The sequence below is a fragment of the Chrysemys picta genome, chromosome 13, assembly GCF_011386835.1.
Source record: "Chrysemys picta bellii isolate R12L10 chromosome 13, ASM1138683v2, whole genome shotgun sequence".
Taxonomy (NCBI): Eukaryota; Metazoa; Chordata; order Testudines; family Emydidae; genus Chrysemys; species Chrysemys picta.
Window position 1 is genome coordinate 45425809 of NC_088803.1, and position 21609 is coordinate 45447417.

Sequence of the window (21609 nt, forward strand, 5' to 3'; positions counted from 1 at the left end):
AGGATGGGGGCAGGGAGGAGTCAAGTGGAGGGTCATGTGAGGAGGTCACGTGCCCCCCGTAGCCTCCTCCCCCGAAACGGTCAGAAATGGATTTCACTTGCACCTCTGTATGACAAGCCACAAAGAGTGGAGTTCCAATCTCTGGATACCCAGAGCCAGATGTTCGAAAGAGATAGGCACAGCTGTATGTACAAATTGGAAATCTGCAAGTGGGGCCTAACAGGTGGCCACAATTGTGACAGTTATGCATACAAATTAGATCACTGAAGAAACAGCAGAAGTATCTCATTAGACACTTGTATTTGCAGTTTTGCATGTAAAATTATGTATTAGTGTATATCAGTGGTTCCCAAACTAGGGGTGCAGCTTGTTCAGGGTAAGCCCCTGGCGGGCCGGGCGGGTTTGTTTACCTGCCACGTCTGCAGATTCCGCCGATCGCAGCTCCCAGTGGCCGCGCTTTGCCGTTCTTGGCCAATGGGAGCTGCAGGAAGCGGTGTGGGCTGAGGGACATTCTGGCCACCGCTTCCCGCAGCGCCCATTGGCCTGGAGCGTAATGTGTTATGTGGGCCACATCCAATGCTACCTGTATGGCTCTGAGGATGTCACATGGGCTGCAGCTCTGTGCTGATTGAGACCCACTGCTTTAGGAATTTACGTTTTCAAGCTGTTCGTTGCAACCTTGAGGGCTAGAACATTATTTTGTTTGTTTTTTTTAAATGAAAGCTGAGATTCTCACATTCACATGACTGCAGAAGTTAGAGCTTTCACAAGAAATACCAAATATCACAATACTGCAAATAACACCTCATAGTAGATGTTCCACACACTTATTAATACAAGCTACCTTAAACTTCATTATTTGGTGAATGCTTTCAATTTTTCACTAGAAAAACTCCCTGTAAGCAGAATTCTCTATACTGTTGTTAGCAACTCCCACAATTTTATCATGGTTCTCAATATTTGGTGTTTTTCCTTAGAGCCACTGCCGTAGTGGACTAGTTATGTGAGAATTTCAACTTTAATTTTAGCGGGGGGGGGAAGGGATAAGTTTCTGGCCCTCATTGTTGTGGAGAAAAGTTAGACACAAGTTCATCCTAAAGGCTTAAATAACCAGTGTGAAGAGAAGAAGAACCTTAGATTTAAACATATATATTTTAAAGAGTCTCATAATAATTTTGTGCAACGATGAACCTCGAGTTTCAACTATAACACCATTGACCTTTGTTTGTATGGTTACACCCAGCACTGCCAATTCTTTTAATTTTATCATCAATCTTATAGTATCTAGCATTTCTCTTAAAAATCATATGATTGCATAAGAATTTGAACTTTCACGTAAAGTTTCTAGCCCTCAGATTACAGAGAAAAGCGTGAAAATGCAAACCCTAATGACAGAAAGCAAATACCCCTCCCCTAGATGTATTATTTTTAAAATCTAATGATTTTGGGGAGAGGTATGACTCATGATTTAAAACTTGGGATTGACAATACCCATAACCTGCCAAATAGGTAGAAACGTATGGACTATTTCACAACCTTAACAACTAAAGCAAGTGCAAACGTGGCTTCTATATATTCTGTTTGCACGTGGAAGTGAATATTATGTGATAAATAGCTGAACCAAGTACATTACATTTATTATGAACCTTTGACCATTTCACCAGATATATAGCAGAACATCCCAGCTTGAAACTGTAGCGTTACTGCTGCAAATCACAGCTTTCCTTGTTCACATTCGCGGTTTGCACTAGCACAGTGACACTAGTTTTTGGCCACCAACTGCATTGACCTAACTGCTCACATTGAAATCAATGGGAGTTTTACCAAACACTAAGGGTATATCAACATGGCGCACAGAAACCTGCAGCAGCGAGTCTCAGAACCTGAGTCTACAAACGCCAGTTTGCGCGATGGTGCTAAAAATAGCTGTGTAGAATTTGGGGCTTGGGCTGGCACTGGGGCTCTAAAACCCAGGATGGGGTCCAGATCCTGAGCCCAAATGTGTACACAGCTATTTTTAGAGCAGTGGTGCAGGACCAAGTCTGCAGACCCAGGCTCTGAGACTTGCTGCTGCAGATTTGTGATTGCCGTGTAGATGTACCTTAAGTGTTTTAGCAACTCTCTCCCTTAATAACCCCACCTTTTCAGCAGGAAAAGAGAACTGATTTTCTCATTATGCAAAAATTAATTGTCATTCAATGGAATTCATCTTGCAGCAAAACCTTGCAGGACATATGGATTTGTAAGGCTTCAGGTCCGAATACAAATACAGTGGCACCCACAGAATATATCCACAACCTGATTACATTCTGGCCTATGTTGTTCTGACATTCTTCCCCTTAAATTAATGTTCATTTTTACTAACCCTCCCTATTTAGCTGGAAATAAAGTAGGGCCATAAGACAGCGAAGGAACAACCTTCCTCCCTTCCCCTGAAAACTAAAGCCCAGTTATTTAAAGAGGAAAGTCCCGAGAAAATTGCATTCCTTTCCACAGTGTACTTGAACATTGCAACAGATTAAAAAAAAATTCCTAGGATTCTTGTGCAGTTGTCTGACTGAAATATTGAAAGTGGGTCTAAAATGAACTCTGGGTATTTGAAAGGAATAATGACTAAAGAAAATTAGCATTATTGTAAATGACAAAGGGGACCATTAATTTTTCATGTCTGTGCTCATGAAGAATGTGATTAAATGGGAGCAGGCAAGATGACAGGGACCATATGTCATATTTCCACTCAAGTCATATAGCAATATCAAATCGCTTCAAAATGGTTTTCCCAGAATCTGTAGTTGGATGTTATTGCATTAAATACTGCATCAGCAGCTATCAGTTGGCTGTATTTACATGGCATAACTAAAGGGGCTGTCCTGTCTGTGCCTTGACCTCCCACTATCTCCTGCATCTCCACAAAAATTAATGCTTTTAGAAAAAAACAAGGCCCGGGAAATTATGCTTGTACAGAATGTAAAACATTACAAATCTGAAAAAGGCATAGACCCACCAGCCCTTGCCTGTGTAATTAGGTGTTTATGCATGCACGGTCAGAACTGGCCATTTGTACAGCCAGTTATTGGATTCGTATATACAGCTTCAGCAACTATGAATGCAGATTAGATCCACAATTATGCATATACTTGTTGTGCAGCTGCACAACTCTGAAAATATGTTTCTCTGTAACTAACTACCTGGCTGCAAACAGTTATTTCACTGGCAACTGTAGGTTGTTCACTTAGTAGCTGCATATGATGCATTTGCACATCTACAGCTTACATCTGGCCCAGATCATGGTGACACGACTGCACTACTGAATTCTTCATGCGCTGTCACAGGATGATATATCTTGTCCCACCATAGAAGAACTCCATCATACTGACATGTTACTGCAATTAGAATTCCCAGGATTAAGGGTCTGGCCTCATGTAGCTACTGAAAGATATACAAGATACTGAGCTATTTTCATGAGTTAGGTCAGGAAGTGGGTTCTTGTCACCACTATGTACACATTATAGTTTACAGAATAAATTGGCAAGGATTCTTTACCATGATGCTTTATGTATCTTTGGCCGGCTTTAAAAAAAAAAAAGCGACCTCAATGATAGGTTCTTTGGTAAAGTTTGTTTTTTCCTGAATACCAGAGGGCTCAGCTGAGTATTATTTCCCTTCTTAAGTGGCTAAAACATAAGTTAAAGCTGCCTTTAGGCAGGCTCAGTGCACCCTGCGGCCTTGCTGGAACGTTTTCAACGAATAAGCAAAGTTTGCACATTTGAAACTGGAAGATTTGTTTTTCAGCTGACTTCACCAGTTCTTTGGCTCAGGGAGTCACGCAGGGTACAGTTAGGTTTTCGCAGTCAGTGGAAAGGAAGTTGACTAAATACCAAAAAATATTCCCCTGTTCCCACAACCCCTGTGCCAACTCCATGAGAAACTTGCATAGAACTAGGGAAAACAGTGGGCAAAAATTTAGAGACTATTAAAATATGAATTTTCAGTTCAACTGTGTTCACAACCCTTTCACCTGGGTTCGAGCAGTTGAGCGTTAGGAGCACCAATATTCACAGAGTAGTGCTTTAATTGTTGCCAAAATTTGATTTCTAATTTTTATCTTTGATTGTACTATTTGAAAAATCAGATGTGCACTGGTGGGGTGAGTTAAATCCATAATCCAACAAAGGGCCAGCAGCAGTGTGGCTGAACGTTTCAGCGTCTTGTAGACACACAGTTAGAATGTGCACCCGAATACCTGTGTCATTGGGCACCACAGGTGGGACACGAAGGGACTTAGGCATTGCAGTGCTGAGCGTTGAGGTGCCTAAAAGTTAGGCATCACGAAAAATCACAGGACCACCACTCCAAGCCACAAAGCCTGAGTTAGGCACTGCCCCCCCCAGCTCCCATTGGCCGCGGTTCCCAGCCAATGGGAGTGCGGAGCTGGTGCTCGGGGCGGGTGGCCCCCCTGCCTTGGAGCCAGATCTGCTGGCCGCTTCTGCGGCGCAGCGCGGTGCCAGGTGAGGAAGGGACTAGCCTCCCTTAGAACCTCAGCACCACCGACTGGACTTTTAATGGCCCGGTCGGTGGTGCTGACCAGAGCCACCAGGGTCCCTTTTCAATCAGGCGTTCCAGTCCAAAACCAGACGCCTGGCAACCCTAGATGAGCACTTAAATCCAGGCAGCAAATAAGCACCTGGTTCTGCTTGGGATCCACAAACCAGACAGAAAACAGGCATTTTGCCACCTAAGTTGCTTGCAGGTCCTGAAACAAAATTGATGGGGATGGGGAGGGCGGGGAGAGGAAGTGAAAGCCCTCCCTTATAATCTTTAGCCTAGTGGATGGGCTACTCACCCAAGGTGGGGGAGACTCCGCCCCCGGTTCAAATTCCAGAGAAGGGACTTGAACGGGGATCAGCCACCTCAGGTGAATGTCTGGGCCACTGGGCTATGGAGTCAGTCTAATTTTCTCACTGGCCTAAATTAATATTTAATTATTCAATTGTTTAATTAAAGAGGAACAACTTTAATAGGAGAGACTGAGGGAGCCCCACATCAGAATACTCCATAGCCCCTGGTTGTTTTGTATGAACTCCCCTGAGGGGCCTGATCCAGTAGGCGTGCTCAGAGACCCCTGACCAAATCAGGCCCCGGCACGTGACTTAAATAGCTGAACGCTTATCTTTCTTGGTTTGTGAATTGCTCTGGGGCTGAGGCAGCAGTGTGCATACTCAAGCAGGAGATAGGTGGCTAGAGTGAGGCTGCAATACACATGCTCAGAGGAAAAATCTTAGGAGATTAGGCACCTCCAAGGTTAGGTGGCAGCCAAGCAGGAGTTCTGTGGATTGCAGAGGTGCCTAAAAACTGGGCTCAGGCCCCCAAGTACTTTGTGGATCACACGCTACATGCCTGAAAGACGAGCATGCACAGAAGCATGCATGCACTTTGAAAATCTGGCCCCATGTCTATCATGGATAGCAGGTCTATCCAGGTGTTTTGGATATGGGTGAATCATGAAGAACCTGCAGTACTGAACTGAAACCAAATAACTAGTTTAATTGTGACCTCCTGTGTTCATATGACTAATGGGAACTCAGGGACCTGTTTCATGTTTAATTCCATTTAAAAATTATCACTATTTGAAACCTTAAGTCTGTATGTTTCTGAGTAGAGAGGCAATAAGAGCCTAGCATAAAAGCATAGACCCATCCCTTTAGCCTGAGCTACTGTAGCTTGTCCACATTGTGGAATGTTTTCTGAATGGTTTTTATCATGGTTTCCAAAGATGAAAACACTCTGCTACAACTCAGTTGAAGCTGGTTGGGTACTAGCTTAACTTTTCAAAGCAGCTGCATTCTTTCCTTAGCAGGCTAGGATCCTGGTCCTATAGAAGTCAATAGGAATTTTGCAAGAAAGACCCCTCGCCCCCAAAAAGTTATAAAAAAATACTTTCAAACCTGTAACCTACATGAGAAAGGGAGGGGGGCAAGAGGAAGGTATAAGGACATACGTATGTCTCATGATTGAAGCAAATCCCCACCCAGACCCTTTCACACTGCCCACCAACAGAATACAGGCCATTTAAAAACACACTCCAGACCTCCTTCACTGACCTCCTTCAACTCTGTGCAGCAGTTTCTTCTGCCTCACAGAATGCAGCCCCATATCAAGGGACTAGGCCTCTCACACTAGCCAAGACCCTGTGTGACCTTGGATACGTCATTTCACCAGCCTGTTCCTCAGTTAATACACCTGCAAATCAAGTATAATAATACTGACCTACCTCACAGCAGAGCCTGCAGCACACCTTGCAATCCTTGACTGAAGGGCAGAATATTTGTGACAGGGCAGCTAACCTCATCCCAGCATCAAGTTACAGGGATTCCTTAATTCCCCTCAATGGTGCACAGTCTTCTGCTGGCAGTTATATAGTTTATTGGGGTTTTCAGGCGATTTGTGTACTGTGATTTGAGCCTCCAGCCAAAGCAAGCTCCTCTCTATCCGGGGTAACAAACAGTCCCAACAAGACAGACATTTTGCCCTTATCAGGCTGAACAGTTCAACAGTCATTTCCCCAAGGTCCAGACAAGTCTCCCTTCTTGCAGGGGAGTGATAGCAGGCTGCCCCCAGTTCTCTCTGGAAGACACAGCCTAGGGCTCCTAAGCAAGCGTAAGCACTGGGGTGCACCATTACAGTGTGTGCCATTACATGTAGCCTCCAGCTTTTCCTCTCACTTGTTCCTGTAACCAGCCTCCTCTTAGGCTTCCTCCAAGCTACTTACTTAGGACTTTAATAACCTCTCTTGCCAAAACCACACCCAAACTGATGGCTGGCCCTTCTTTTATAGCCTAAGCCCCTACTCCCAAGAGGCCTTGCTGTAGCTACAATCACATGATCCCACAAGGAAACTACAAATCCCAGAATGCTTGTTCTTAAAGAGCTAGTACTTGGAGTATGGGTGGGCTCAGCTGGCTCCTTTGAGAATGTTTTTCTGCTTCCTGCCTATGGACAGGCATTAAACCCAAGGCTGTAGCAAACAGTTCAGTGGTTTGGGGTTGCATCAGTAGACAGTAGACACCAAATTAGTTGAACTGCTTCAATAGACTGGTAATCAGTAGAACAGGACAGTTCTTGAGAATGGGAGACTGAGACAGAGGAAGTCTGAATAATTGGGAATTATTATTATTCTTGTCTCTGTTCATTGTTTAAATTCACCACACATAGACCCTGTAAAGGAGGTATGTTCTCCCTGCTGTAATGTTATTGTTTTCATTGCTTTGGGAAATTCTCTGAAGATGATGTTTCCTTTAAATGTACATTTTAAGCCAAGTGCTGCTCTCCATTGCAGTGGAATAGCGTATTGCCAACCCCAAGTTTTCAGAAATTATGAGGCCGGCCCCCAAAATCATGAGACTAGCTTAAAAATCATGGGATTTTAGAAATAAATACATCTGAAGTTCTTTTTATTTGCCTTCTGGGTTTTGAGCCTTTACGCTTCACATTCTCAAGCCCTCTGTACAATAATAAAGGCTTTTTATTAATAATAATTACCGGTAATATAAAAAAACAAACTTTTTGTTTTAACTGAAAGTTATGTAATAACAGGATTCCAGCAGCTGAGGCTTTTTTTTAAAAAGCCAGATATTATGATACTCACAATAAAATCATGAGAGTTGGCAACACTGGTAAAGATCCAGAGAAACTCTGTTGACTAAATTGGAGCTACTTTTGAATTATACTCACATATAACTGAGAACAGAATAGCACCTACTTCTGTTTCTCTCTCTAAAATATTCTGGAATAGCATTAGGGGAAAGACAAAGCCAACACATATTAATATTGTTTGAAGTCAAGATTTTCAAACTGAGGTGCCCAAAGTTCCTAAATCCCTATGTACAAACCTAAATAGGGGTGGCCTTGTGCCGCACATGTTGACTGTGTTTTGGAGTAGGGCAGGCATATCACTTGCTCAGAGATAGGATAATATGTCATGCAAGGTGACTTTCATAACTGCTTAAAATGTCTCTAAACGGACATCTAGGAGACTGAAAATACAGCCATAGAAAGAAAACAACCTGTCAGAGTATCAGCTGACCCTGGATGTTCCCTCTCATTTATTACAGACCTGCAGGACTTCTGGAACACCAGCAAGCTACGCATGACTAAGCAGGCAGGAATGAGATAGTCTAACAGATGTACTGAGCCGCACTCACTGGAATCTGGTAGACATGAGACTGGTGTTATCTAATACATATCCATCTATCTTCTTATATGGCCCATCACCATGGCATTGGGGCACCTCCCAAGTGCATAAAAATACAAATAACAAATTCTTCCTGTCTTCCTTCCCAGCCTGTAGGAGAAAAAGCTTGATTTATTCATAGGCTTTTTGTTTATTGATGTGTGTGCATGTTTGTGCGCACACGTGCAAAGAAACTGAGAAATGTGAATGTGAAAAAATGAGTTTCACATTGTGTTATGAAAGTGGGCCAGTCCATGGTCACCCTTACATCTTGCAGCCTGGAGTTGCATAGCTTAGGTTCAGCTCCTACAAACATTGTCTTGAGTGTTCTTGAACCTCTCCCAGTGGGTGAATAGCTTTATGTTCCAGTGGAAAGTAGTTAGCAACAGGGCCGGTGCTACCATTTAGGCAAACTAGGCAGTTGCCTAGGGTGCCAAGATTTGGGGGCGCCAAAAAGCGGTGCCCCCAATTTTTTTTTTACAGCGTTCCTACGCCCCCTCCCCGAGCGCGCGGTCGCCGCTCCAATTCTCCCGCCTCCCAGGCTTGCAGCGCCAATCTGCTGTTTGGCACCTCAAGCCTGGGAGGGGAGGAGAATTAGAGCGAGGGTGGCGTCAGGGCCGGCTCTAGGCACCAGCAAAACAAGCTGGTGCTTGGGGCGGCACATTTTTAGGGGCGGCATTCTGGCACGGGCCATGCCGCCCCTAAAAATGTGCCCCGGCCGCCCTAACTCATCTCCGCTGCTGGCGCTCGCGCGCCGCTGCTCGCCCTCCCTCCCAGGCTCTCAAACCCGGGAGGGAGGGGGAGATCCTGAGCGGCCACGGCGCGCGAAACAGCTGATTCGCACGCCGCAGCCGCTCGGGATCTCCCCCTCCCTCCCGGGTTTGAGAGCCTGGGAGGGAGGGGGAGACCCTGAGTGGCCGCGGCGCACGCGCTGCTTCTCCCTCTCCCTCCCTCCCTCCTAGGCTTGAGAGCCTTGGGGGAGGAGGCAGGGCTGGGGATTTGGGGAAGGGGCGGAGTTGAGGCGGGACCGGGGGTGGGGTAAGAAAAAAACGGCAGGGGGGAGGAGGCGGCCAAAATTGTTTTCGCTTGGGGCAGCAAAAATCCTAGAGCCGGCCCTGGGTGGCGTGCTGGGGGAGGGGGCGGAGCAGAGGTGAGCTGGGGTGGGGAGCTGCTGCACGGCTCCCGGGGGGGATCTGCCGTGGTGGTGGGGGGCTACCGCAGGGCTGGGGGGGGGTGCAAGGTGGAAGTTTCGCCTAGGGCGCGAAACTTCCTTGCACCGGCCCTGGTTAGCAACAGAGTCCTGTGGCACCTTTTAGTCTATAAGGTGCCACAGGATTCTTTGTTGTTTTTTACAGATCCAGACTAACACGGCTACCCCTCTGATACTTGGAAAGTAGTTGTTATTGAATGTCTTGGTCACAGAGCGGAGATGATTTCTCAGGTAGCTACAGTCAAAACACCATCACTCCCCCTTCCCAGCCCCATCATGCCCTCTAGGCCAGGACCTGTGATTACAGCCATTCCTGTAATCCTGTACATTATGCAGAGAAGCCCCTGCTCCCCCTTATGACAAGGGGTTTCTGCAGTGGTATGGAGGGGTCGCAGAGTGGGGCAGAATCTGTCCCTTTGTGGCTTTCTAATTTGTTTGTATTTGTAACTTCCAAGTGACCTTTCCCTTGTGGGGGAAGGATAGCTCAGTGGTTTGAGCATTGGCATGCTTAAACCCAGTGTTATGAGCTCAATGCTCGAGGGGGCCATTTAGGGATCTGGGGCAAAATCAGTACCTGGTCCTGCTAGTGAAAGCAGGGGGCTGGACTCAATAACCTTTCAGGGTCCCTTCCAGCTCTATGAGATAGGTATAAATAAAACAAAGAATCAAATAACTAGACCATGACACACAAATGGGTTTGAGCTACGAGAGCCTGATCTGGGTTTCCGTGGGAATTACCTGGTTTTATTGTGAATCAGATGTTTCGGTGACTTACACATATTTAAAAAAAAACATGAACTACAAGAAACTTCCATCAGGACTACATGTGCCATATGAATTACACAGATGAAATAGCCAAACCGCACATGAAACATGTAGTCAATGTGTACAATCATTGACTTTCAGCCCATGTCAATTGAATATAGCATCATAGCTCAGGTGACTGGTGTCCTATTTAAACTGATGTCCGGTGTGATATAAATTGTTCATCTTAGGCTAGTGTCCGCATCACATAAAATATAATCATAGCTACTACCAATTCATACCCCTTAGGAACCTCTGCGGGAAGACCAAAGACTGAATGGGCCCATGGAGACTGAATAACACTGTCACCACTAAGCATGGTCTCGTTAGATCGGGATCAAGGACCAGTGACAAGCAGCATGGGGAAGCTTGCACTCCAGCGTCATTAGTGGAGGAAGGAGGTGTCTGTTTCTGTAACTGAATGAACACCAGTCTTATCAATGCTGCCCAGTTGGCATTTTTTATCATCATTTGTTGGTTTTAAAGGGAAGCTATAAAAAAGGGGAGGGGGGAAATTGGGTGAACCTATAATTCCCCCCAACTCAAGTTGCGTTCCACATCCCCACAAACAAATTTGTGGCAGAAGAAACAAGGTTAAGTTAGAAACAGAAATGGACACCCGCTTCTTCCACTAATAATGCAGCAGTGCAAGCTTCCCCATGCTTCTTGTCAGAGGTCCTTGACCCTGACCTAAAATGACGCTGATTAGTGGTGACAGTGTTACTCAGTATCCAGGGTCCCATTCAGTCTTCAGTCTTCCTGCAGACCTTCCTAAGAGGTGTGAAATCGGTAGACCAAGATAAACAATGTATATCACACTGGACATCAGACAGTAACTCCTCTCAATCCCCATCAGTTTAAATAGGACATCAGTGATTAGCCTAGAACTTGGGAGACCTGCCCGGAAGTTGACTTCTTGCAATCTGTAATCTCTTTTTTCTTAGTGCCCTATAAGGTTCCCTTATATTTTGTTTATTCTTCAACTGCTTATTTCTTCTTGAATGAGAACAATGTGGAATCCCTCATAAACTTGTTTGTTTGCAGCATTTCCTAAAACTTAGCAACATCTTTTCTCATTTTCCTGCTGAGAATCACTGCCAGAAGCACACTTCCTTGTGCTGTGAATCACCTGGCATTGCTGCATGTTCAGGGCTATCCATTTATTGAGATCATTTGCTACTGAAATGAACACATTTATTTTAGTCCCACAGAATAATATAGCAATTCAAAAGGCAATTCAAATAGGCAAATATCAGGCTTATATTTTTTTATTTTTTCAATCCATCCTATTGTAAACTGCTTTAAACAAAAGGAAAGATCACCAGAAGAAGAGCTTTTCCACAGAGACAGGCCCTGCTATTAATAAAATTACGAGATAGTTTCAGCACATGAAAAGAATGAGAAATTACATCTATTTTTGTCTCCCTTGAATATTCCATATTACTTTATTGTCAAGGGGATAGAGCCTGCCTTCAGAGTTGCATGTAATATTGAATTGATAGAAAGAATTCTTTCTTTCTTCCTTCCCTTCTGTGTGAGATACAAAAAGCAAGTATCATACACAAAACTATATGAAATGACCTAAAATAAATGTTGTTTTCAAACAGTCTGGACATATGTGTCAGTTCCTCTCTGGTACTTTGGAGCAAGCTCTGTTTAGTTGTGACAGATTTATATAGATCACATGGGAGGCTTGATGGTGGTTGGGAGGCATTTGGGTTATCCAGTGCAGTCAACTGGAAACACCCTGGGCCAAATTTTGACATCAGGTACAAAGGTGAAACCCCAATAGACCTCCTCATTATATGGCAATAACAGAGAACGGAGCAGAATTTGACCAACTGCATTTCCCTTGAACCACTGGGTCTTGATCTTATCAGTCTAATATTTAACTGCACTCTGGGTTCAGGAAAAAGAAAAAGGGATGCCTCAAGCTTCCCTGCATTTTCCAAATAAACTTTGTTATCCTCTTATGTAAAACACTAAGAGGATCTTCCAAGTAGCAAAGAGCTTTATATGCTGCTTCACTTAAAATCAGAGATGTAAAACATGGTTTTGTTCTGTGGTCAGAGCCAATTCAGTCATTTATTGCAATGAATGGGCAATGTCAAGGCAGCATATGGTAGTTTTAACTCTGCTTCGTTACCCAATGTGATAAACCGATTCTGAACGCTTGTAATATCTAAATGCTTTCTTTAAAGAAAGGACTTTCCTACATAGTCTTGATTAAAGTCAGGCTTTCATGGCCCAAAGGCTCAATAAACACTTCTGAGCAGACAGAAGACTGTGGGTAGGAGTTGGCTATTCAGATCTGCAAGTGAGTGAAGTATGGGAGGTAGCAAAGGCTGTAATAGGAGTGAAAATCTGCATACTTACATAGGAGAAGGATGGGTAGGGCACTAGCCTGGACTTGGGAGGCTCTGGATTCAATTTTTTGCTTTACTATAGACCTTCTGTGTGACCGTATCTACATGTACTTGGGGCAGAAACTTCATGTGAGAAGGAGGTAAGCTTGAGATGACAAGAAAAATCTAGTTTCCTTAACCCGTGATTAATACAGAACAATGTGAGGCATAGCAATGCATGCCTGTAGGTACAGCGTAGCCATCGGACAAAAGTGAGTGATATTTGATAGATTTTCCCTCTTGGTTATGTCTCACGACATTTTTTTATTCCTGTATTTGCCATATGTATCTATTTGACCTGTCTGTGAACTCAGCTTATCTCATGTTTGACTAAGTTGACCTTGTTTTTATTCCTACCATTGTTGCATGAAACCCTTGACCTGGATTCATACTCTCTTCAGTCTAGACTTAAACTGAAATGCTTGGGGCTTGGTTTGTAGTGAACAAAGCCAGGACACTGAGAACGAAGGATGGGACTCTGCCCTGAACCTGCCCTACCATCCCTACGTACTGTACTGTAGGCAGCTCCAAACAGCAAGTGATTTTATATACCATTTATGCTGCAACAACAAATCACTGGGGTTGAGTTAGGGGCAGCATTTAAACCTTAACTTTAAATACCATCTATTAACCTCAGGCACAACCTTGCAAGGCACTAAAGGCTTCAGAATTTGAGGTCACTCACATGCACCTCACAAGATCAGGCCCAAATGATGCCTAAGACAAATAAGCACATATGCCATGATACGTAAAATTACTACAGTTCTGAAGTCTCTACAAATGCCTAGATGCAATGGAATGAAGCTAAGGACGCAGTGGTAGTATAAATCTTGACTATTTTAGCTTTAGTTACTTTAGTAAGTAATCAGTTGTTACCTGTTCAATATTATCATTTTAATAGCACACCCTCTTCTAGTTCTCATTTCAGGTTACTGGTGCTGCGTAGCTTCTTACTATTTTATGCTATATGCACCATCATTGGAAGGGTGGGGAAAGGGTTAGTAGCTTTTTCTGTATGTACAGAACATTCATAGTGTTCTTCATTAGAAAGCATCTATTATGGATATTGAGGGGGTCTTTTGTTTCCAGCTCTTAATGACTCATGCAAAGAGCAAGAACGCAGCTTAAATCTGACAGTCGAAAGGAAAATGAGAGAGAGAGAAAGGGGGGGGGAAACAGTTTTTCTGCTTCACCTTCTTTTTAAAGAACTTAAAATTACATCCTTTGGGTCAGACATGCTCGAAGTATTCCACACCCATTTCCCTCCCTGCCCTGCTCCCGCCCCTGCCCAGCCCCCTTACATGAGACACTGAGAGACTTCTCAATGGAGTCATGGTAGGACTAAAAGGGACAAGAATCTACTTGCCGTCACATCTGTTTGATAAAACACCTTCCTATTGGGATAGAAATTCAATGTGTGTTCTCTGGCCTCTTAAAATGTAAGTTTTCTTTGAGATATAGTCATCTCTCTTTCAGTCAAAGAAAAACCCTAAGAGAAAGAAAAAACAGAAACAGCCCCAATATTCCTGCTGATGAAAGTGAAATGCCATAGAAAAAAATTATTAGATGCTTCTTTCCCCAAACTTGACCTTTTGGATGAAAACCATGAGCTATTTGGAAGTAACGAAACAACTGTCCTGGATGGGAAGTGTTTGCTTTTTTAACAACTTTGAGTTTCTTCTCACCTAACATAGACACTCAGCTGTCACTAATGTTAATAGAAGTTATATATGCATAGAAAAGATAATAGAACCCTTCTCTTAACATAGTATTAATGTTGAAAGGACATTGTTCTTTTTCTTTTTTTGATCTTTCAAGCCTTTTGTACAGCCACTATCACCAGCAAGCTGCAAACACATAGGATAGGACCTTCAATATTGCTGAAGCTCCCTGAATTTTACATACTATTGCATTATAGATTAAAGCCCACAACTCTGGGACTGACGTATTCCTACCAGCTGAGCCATAACATACAGGGCAGGATTTTAATGGGCAAGAGAATTCCAAAACCCCACAGTGTCTGTACGTATTGTGTTTCAGATGCAATAAGGGCTCGATTCTCCCAAATGCTTTATACTGCTCCACCACCACCACAAAGCTGCCTCAGAGCTGCTGGATGATTCCTGCAGCAACTGGAAATCCTTGGATGGCACAAAGCTGCCAGAGCATCTCCTACACCATCCATAGGCTGATCTGTGGGTGCGAGAGCGGCTCATTGGGGCACTAGACAGCTGGTGTAAATTCCACAACCTCCCGATATTTTCTTCCTCTCATCTGGTCACCCTAGAATCAAACCTAAGCTCTTATTTTTTTGCTAAATTACCTATGTGCATTGACCATAATCTAGAAAAAGGGCCAGTTTAATGTTATTGTACGGGTCAATACAATTGACTCAATCCAATATGAGTCAATCCAATACAACTATTGTGTTCCCTGCGAGCTCACCCTGAATGGGGTAACTATAGAAAAACGGATCAGTTAAATATTACAGAGGGAAGAGTGAGGTACATGCAGACATTAACAGAAGAATGCATTGTGTGCATTCACTGGGGAGAATAACATTAGAATACTTTTTATGAGCTGGTATTATGTAAGCAGTGGGGCTTCTTGCAGTGGTGGCGGTGAACCTCTGAGGTTGCCTTCAGGGAGTCTCACAGATGGAGCGGCAATTTGTTCCTTCTCACTGCTTCTATGCTGGATGTTGTTGACTTGTGCTCTCAGTGCTGCCAATTGCGTTAGCAGCCAGACATGATAGGGAGGAAGCATGTTAGGCCGAACAGGAGATCTTCTGTAGCAAAAGATTTTTACATGTAAAAGTCAATCAACCTCCATGAAGTACCTGACCAGATTACTCCTTCAATAGTGTGTGGAGGTGCTGTATTTAGAGAAGTATTTTGTCTGGGATTTTTTTTTATTTTTGCGCTTTCCTGCTGAATTCTTTTCTTTTTATTAATTTGCGTTACTTTTTGTCTGGAAATATTTGAGCTGCACTTTGTTGCTTGCCTTTTGTTTTTCAGCTGTAATCCTAGTTTAATTAACCTTTACTGTTGCTGGTAAATAGCAAGCATTTGGAATATAAAGGAAGACATTTCTCAGCATTAATAATTTCCATTTTAATTCAGCTCTGGAGATACTGTACATACTTTGAATACTTTTATTTGCTATCTCCTTTTACCTTTGGCAACCCTGTACTTGTACTTTAGTTTAAGGCCAAATTTCCAAACGAGATGGCAGCACATGTCCAGGTATCCACCATAGTAATAAAAATCCATATTTGTGTACACTATTGCCCAGTTAGTCTAATCAAATCACTGTCTGCACACACAACTGCAGAGTTTCCCAGGTATAACAGGTGCATGTGAATTTTTGCAGGTGCATCCATTCACTGCACTATCCCTTGAAAATCTAATCCCAATAGTTTTTGGGGGAAAACTGAGTGTCTAGAGAAGTCGGCAACCTTTTCGAAGTGGTGTGCCGAGTCTTCATTTATTCGCTCTAATTTAAGGTTTCGTGTGCCAGTAACACATTTTAACGTTTTTAAGGTCTCTTTCTATAAGTCTATAATATATAAGTAAACTATTGTTGTATGTAAAGTAAATAAGGTTTTTAAAATGTTTAAGAAGCTTCATTTAAAATTAAATTAAAATGCGGAGCCCCCCGGACCGGTGGCCAGGACCCTGGCAGTGTGAGTGCCACTGAAAATCAGCTCACGTGCCGCCTTTGGCACACGTGCCATAGGTTGCCTACCCCGATCTAGGTAGAAATAGTATAAATAAACTTTTCAAACACTTTAGGTACACAATAGTATGTGCAAAAAGCTTTTGCAATTTTATTTGTAATTTCCAGTGTAAACCCTGTGATTGAATGCACACATTTTTCATGCAAATTGTGCATGCTTTATATTTGCAATCATGACAATCGTCTGCGCAAATTAGGTACACAATTGGGCATGCATTTTGCACCTAAACTATTGGATAAGTCCTAGGATACTAAAATTTCCACGATCATGGAGGGCTGCACAAACTTCAAACAATAATTCAGATGTAAAAGGATGTCTAAAAATGATATAATAATTAAAACTTTGCAGTTCTATAACACCTTTTCGCAAAGGATCTCAAAACACTGTATGAACATCAGTAATTTAAAACTTAAAGCACCTCTGTGAGGTAGGCTAAGTATTATCAACAATTCAAATTAGGATATAAACCACCTGTAGATTCAAGTGACACGCCCAATATCAGACTAAATCGATACCAACCCAGAGATAATATGGATTCCTCGATCATATAATTTGACGTTTTCTCCCCCCCTCCCAACTCAGGATTAGAACCCACAGGTCCCAAAGACGTTATTGCTCATGATGAGGGCAAACATTCAGAAGACCTCTAAAAACAGGCTCACTCCTGAACACTGAGGCTTGCCAATATAAATAGATGCATCCACAAATAATATAGGCATCTTATTGGAGCCCAGATGAACATTTGGCTTTGAGAGAGAAAGAGGGAGTGAGAGAGTGAGCACATTTGTGTGTGTGTGTATTGCAATCTTATACATTTAAAATTATTAAAATAAAATAATAAATTTTGAAAAGAGACACATTAAAAATTAAATTTAACTCCCTGCTTAAGGTTTCAACTTATAGCATTTTTTAAATAAATGGTTCATTTCAAGACCCCTAAAAATATGCTTATGTCAGGATAAGCTTAACATATAGAAGTAGCAGAGGACACTGGGACAAGAACATATCAATTTCTATGAAATTTTAATGTGTATGTACAGTTGAATGAGGGGGTTTTAAAAATTGAATTAGGATGCAATGCTTTGTAGCACCAGGCTAATAAATTAGTAATACTGCATCCCCAGTGGTCTGTCTGCTTGGCTCAGGGCCCACTCAGTGGAAATTAATGTTTCTATTACTTGTAATCATCATTGGAGGGAAATACCTGCATTTCAGATTTGACTTCTCAGGCATCTGTATTGCTAATGGGCATGCAAAATAGCTTGTTAGGACACACAGAGCTGACTTTATTATTACAAGATGCTGGAAGGATACGTCTAGTGTTTTGGAAGCGAGAAGTCATTGCTAGAGGCATGTGAATCTGCAATATTCAACCTAATTGTGGTGGGGGAGGGGTGGAGAGGGTTGATTTTAATAAGGACTCCCCTTCCCTCCACCAGAATTCAACCTTTGAAATAGATTTTACTTGAACAAAATTAACAAATAGAGTAATTTCTCTTATGGGATTATCATTTAAAGAACATTATTATTTAATATGCAGCCTTTCATGTTGTCCATTACTCCATTTGAATCCTGAAATGGAACACAAAATGCGCTGCTATGCTTTGTTTTAAAACACTGCAAGACCCCAGCATAAAATCCTATATGTCTGGTTAGCTTTATCAAAGTATATTGTTTCTTCCATATTTCCTTTGATGTGCAGCTTCCTTAAGGCTTTTGAAAATAATTATACCTCTTCAAAGCCCTTTGGAAAAAAATCAGCGGCGAAGTACCCACGAAGTGGTCTGCTTTCATGAGCATGAGCCAGCCGCTGCGCCTATCCCATGGAGCTCTTTATGTGTTTCTGATGGAAGATCACGATTTATTTCCATTTGTCTCCTCTCCACTGTTTTCCATAATGTCACTGAGGACTGCATGTATTTATTACTGTTTCTGTATTTGCTCCCAAATCAATGCACAGCTGGTATTCTCATCGCTGTCATTTTATTATTATTATAATTACTCATTGTTTCTTAAGTGTTGTCAGTGTGCTTGTATCAGTGCAAAAACATAACCAAAGTCATTATCCCTGCTCTACGGATATTCTTAATTGGCACACAAGGACAATCAGAGAAATGTCCTCAGATTCTGAAGTTAAATTAGGTAGAGCATTCTATTTATGGTAGTTCTAAAATAGGGTGACCAGACAGCAAGTGTGAAAAATTGGGACAGGGGGTGGCGGGTAATAGGAGCCTATATAAGAAAAAGACCCAAAAATTGGGACTGCCCCTATAAAATCGGGACATCTGGTCACCCTATTCTAAAAGGTAGTTCTAAAATGTATTTTTTAAGGGGTATGGAACAGAACGTCTGATGTATCTGTTCTCCTATGTTAGTGTTAACTCAGACTACATTCATCTAGTACAACCATCTATCTAGTTACCTGTATGATTCTCAGCACAGGCAGTGTCTGAGGGTCTGAGCTTGCAACATGTAAGTGAATAGGAGTTTTGCCATTGACTTAAATGGGAGAAAGATTGAGTCCTGAGACCCCCTAGGTACCTTCTTCCTGAGGTATGGGTGGCTTTGCTGGCTGATGCTACTGTGTATGCCCTTTGTTTTGCTTAGCGCTGAGGTAGCTTTTATTCTACAACTGTAAGCTACCTGGGGCAGCGCCCATATTTTTCTTATACATTTGTACAATGCCTAACACCGTGGGGCTGAGGCCCTGAGTGCTAGCGCAGTACAAATAGCACATAACAGTAGCAACCACAGTTTAAATACTAGCACTGTTTACTGACACATGGGAGCCATAAGTTCAGTTCCTAGTACTGACCTTTCACCCCCCAGAGGGGCAAGTGGTGCGGAGACACCGGGACCAAATTTGACTTTCATGTCCAGGTGCCCTAATATACTGCTGCAAAGCAGTCTGGAAAAATCAGCTGTGACATACCAACATCGGGGTTTGTTTTCATGGGTTTCTCTGTGTTTCTGATGGAAGACAATCAAGATTTACTGCCAGGTTTAGCGTCTATGTGCTTTGGTAGAACCCTCACTGACGGTTACGTATGTTTATTACTGTCTCCCTATAACGAATGTAACTGACAGCAGAATTTGGCCGAGAGCATTCAGGTAGGGTGACCAGATAGCAAGTGTGAAAAATCGGGATGGGGTGGGGAGTAATAGGAGCCCATATAAAAAAAAGCCCCAAACATTGGGACATCTGGTCACCCTACATTCTGGTCCCAGGCGGGGTCAACAGAACTTTTTACATTGCTCTTAGCGACCCCCGCTGAGACGTTAAGGACTGGCACTGAGGCGCTCTGAAGGGAGTCTCAGTTACCCTCACTTACCCTTGAGGATGGTAGGGAAGATTTAAGACCTCCGTGGTGGCACCAAGTTGAAGCATGGATAAATTTACTGAGGGGTCTTCTTGGTTTGTCTAAGAAGCAGAGGACTCTGGGTAGGGAAAAAATGAGACGAGGTTACAATTCCCATGCAAGAAAGCCTCAGATATATGCAAACAAGGGCTGGTAAATGTGACAAAAAAACACTGTACGGAAGTTGCTCGAACACAGGCTCATCAAGAGAAGCTGTGTACTGACGACCCCGCACCATTACAGTCAATGGACTCTGTGTGCCGCGTGCCATCTGGGTACACGGCTGGAGCCTTCACAAAAGCAGAGAGCTCATCGTTAGTCTCATTCCCTTAGTGGACAGGAAAGGAGATGATGTTTGTGCCAGGGAGCAGAGAGTGCCCCAGAGGCACTTTGCTTTGTTGCTGTATTTAACTTTCCTTCCATAAATTCGCCTGCTTGGTTGTGCAGCAAAATTGAAATTTGTTTATGTTCATTCCAAGCAGCAATGAAAACCATTTAAAATTACACAAAGGAGATTGGACTGAAAGCTTTTATTGGTTAGACATGCTCTCTCCTCCTTGGAGTTTCATATGATATAAGTACAGTAGCGACACTGGTGACTCGTCAAAACTCACCAGTTACTTTCGATAACAGAATAAGTATTTGCAGTTATAATAACCTCACCCTGAATATTGCAGGTTCTATTTCCCATTGCAAACACAGGGGGAAACAAGGGAATGTCACCAATACTTGGACTCTTTATTTAAGGTTAGTTAACTGGCACCTTGTTTTGGCTAGGACTATAGACTTATGTCATACACATCAGCATTTGTAATACTGTCAACATAATTTTACATCCAAGTGGTTAAGCAACTGCTACTGTTTTTACTTGATCACAAACATCTACAGTATAAAGGATGCTGGTTTTTGCCGGTTCCTAACCAGCATTCTACACTGGATTTAGAACTGTTCATTACAGGATTCTTGAAATATGATGTGTTCTTTGCAGCAGTTCACATATTGCTAGGCATCAAACACATAACTTAACTAGCCCCAAAAGAGGATTTCTCCTAAAAAAAAAAAAAAGTGAATATTAAATGTTTTTAAAAAAAACTTTTTCCCATTTATTTTAAACCTAATCTTTTAAAAATACAGAGTACCACAGTAATAGTCACCGATGAGTTTGCTGATTTGCCTTAAATTGTTGATAATTGTTGAACAAAAAACGCTGATGATGTTTTATGAAGCGAGAAATTAATAACAACTAAGGCCCTCACTTTGCAACAAACTACTGAGGGGAAGAATCCAAATAAAAGTCAATAGGGCTTTGTTTAGGTGCAGACCTCCATTCTCACAGTGCTCAATGCAGGATCAAAGCCAAAAAGAGAGGAAGCTAAATGCATTTTGTCAGACTCCCCCTCACTCCCCTGCCCCCCATTCCACAAAATCAACAATACTTAATACAAGGCCTTACATTGGCTTGTAAATAAAGTGCTAAATGGCAACTATTTCATCGCCATGCATTGACAAGTAATTCATTTCACACCTTTGTTTCCAGTTAGATGACCTGGAATGGCAAAATTTAGAAGCCAATAATATTTTAGCAAACTTAACTATGTGAAGTCCTAAGGAGTCAATGTCCTTTTGAATGACCCTTTTCAGTAGACTTGCTACATGCTATTCTCATGTGGCCTTCAAATTGTGTTAGAACTATAGACAGACGAAGGTCCCTTATTCTGGAAAAATTTCAGAGTGGTAGCTGTGTTAGTCTGTATCAGCAAAAAGAACGAGGATTACTTGTGGCACCTTAGAGACTAACACATTTATTTGGGCATAAGCTTTTGTGGGCTAAAACCCACTGCATACATCCGATGAAGTGGGTT

At 42.6% G+C, this 21609-nt stretch overlaps 1 protein-coding gene across 20 annotated transcripts in view; it reads left to right on the forward strand.

Annotated features, from left to right (window-relative positions):
• Window positions 1-21609, forward strand: part of PHACTR3 (phosphatase and actin regulator 3) — a 166938-nt gene that overhangs the window by 53915 nt on the left and 91414 nt on the right. For 4 of the 20 annotated variants that reach the window (XM_065566073.1, XM_065566077.1, XM_042858397.2 and 1 more), the window contains one exon: window positions 8112-8210. The exons of 15 other annotated variants lie outside the window; for them this stretch is intronic. The gene's annotated coding sequence lies outside the window, so the exon portion shown is untranslated. Of the gene's footprint in view, window positions 1-8111; window positions 8211-9546; window positions 9672-21609 lie in introns of those variants that run through there. One more of the 20 variants, XM_065566076.1, reaches the window with a different exon arrangement.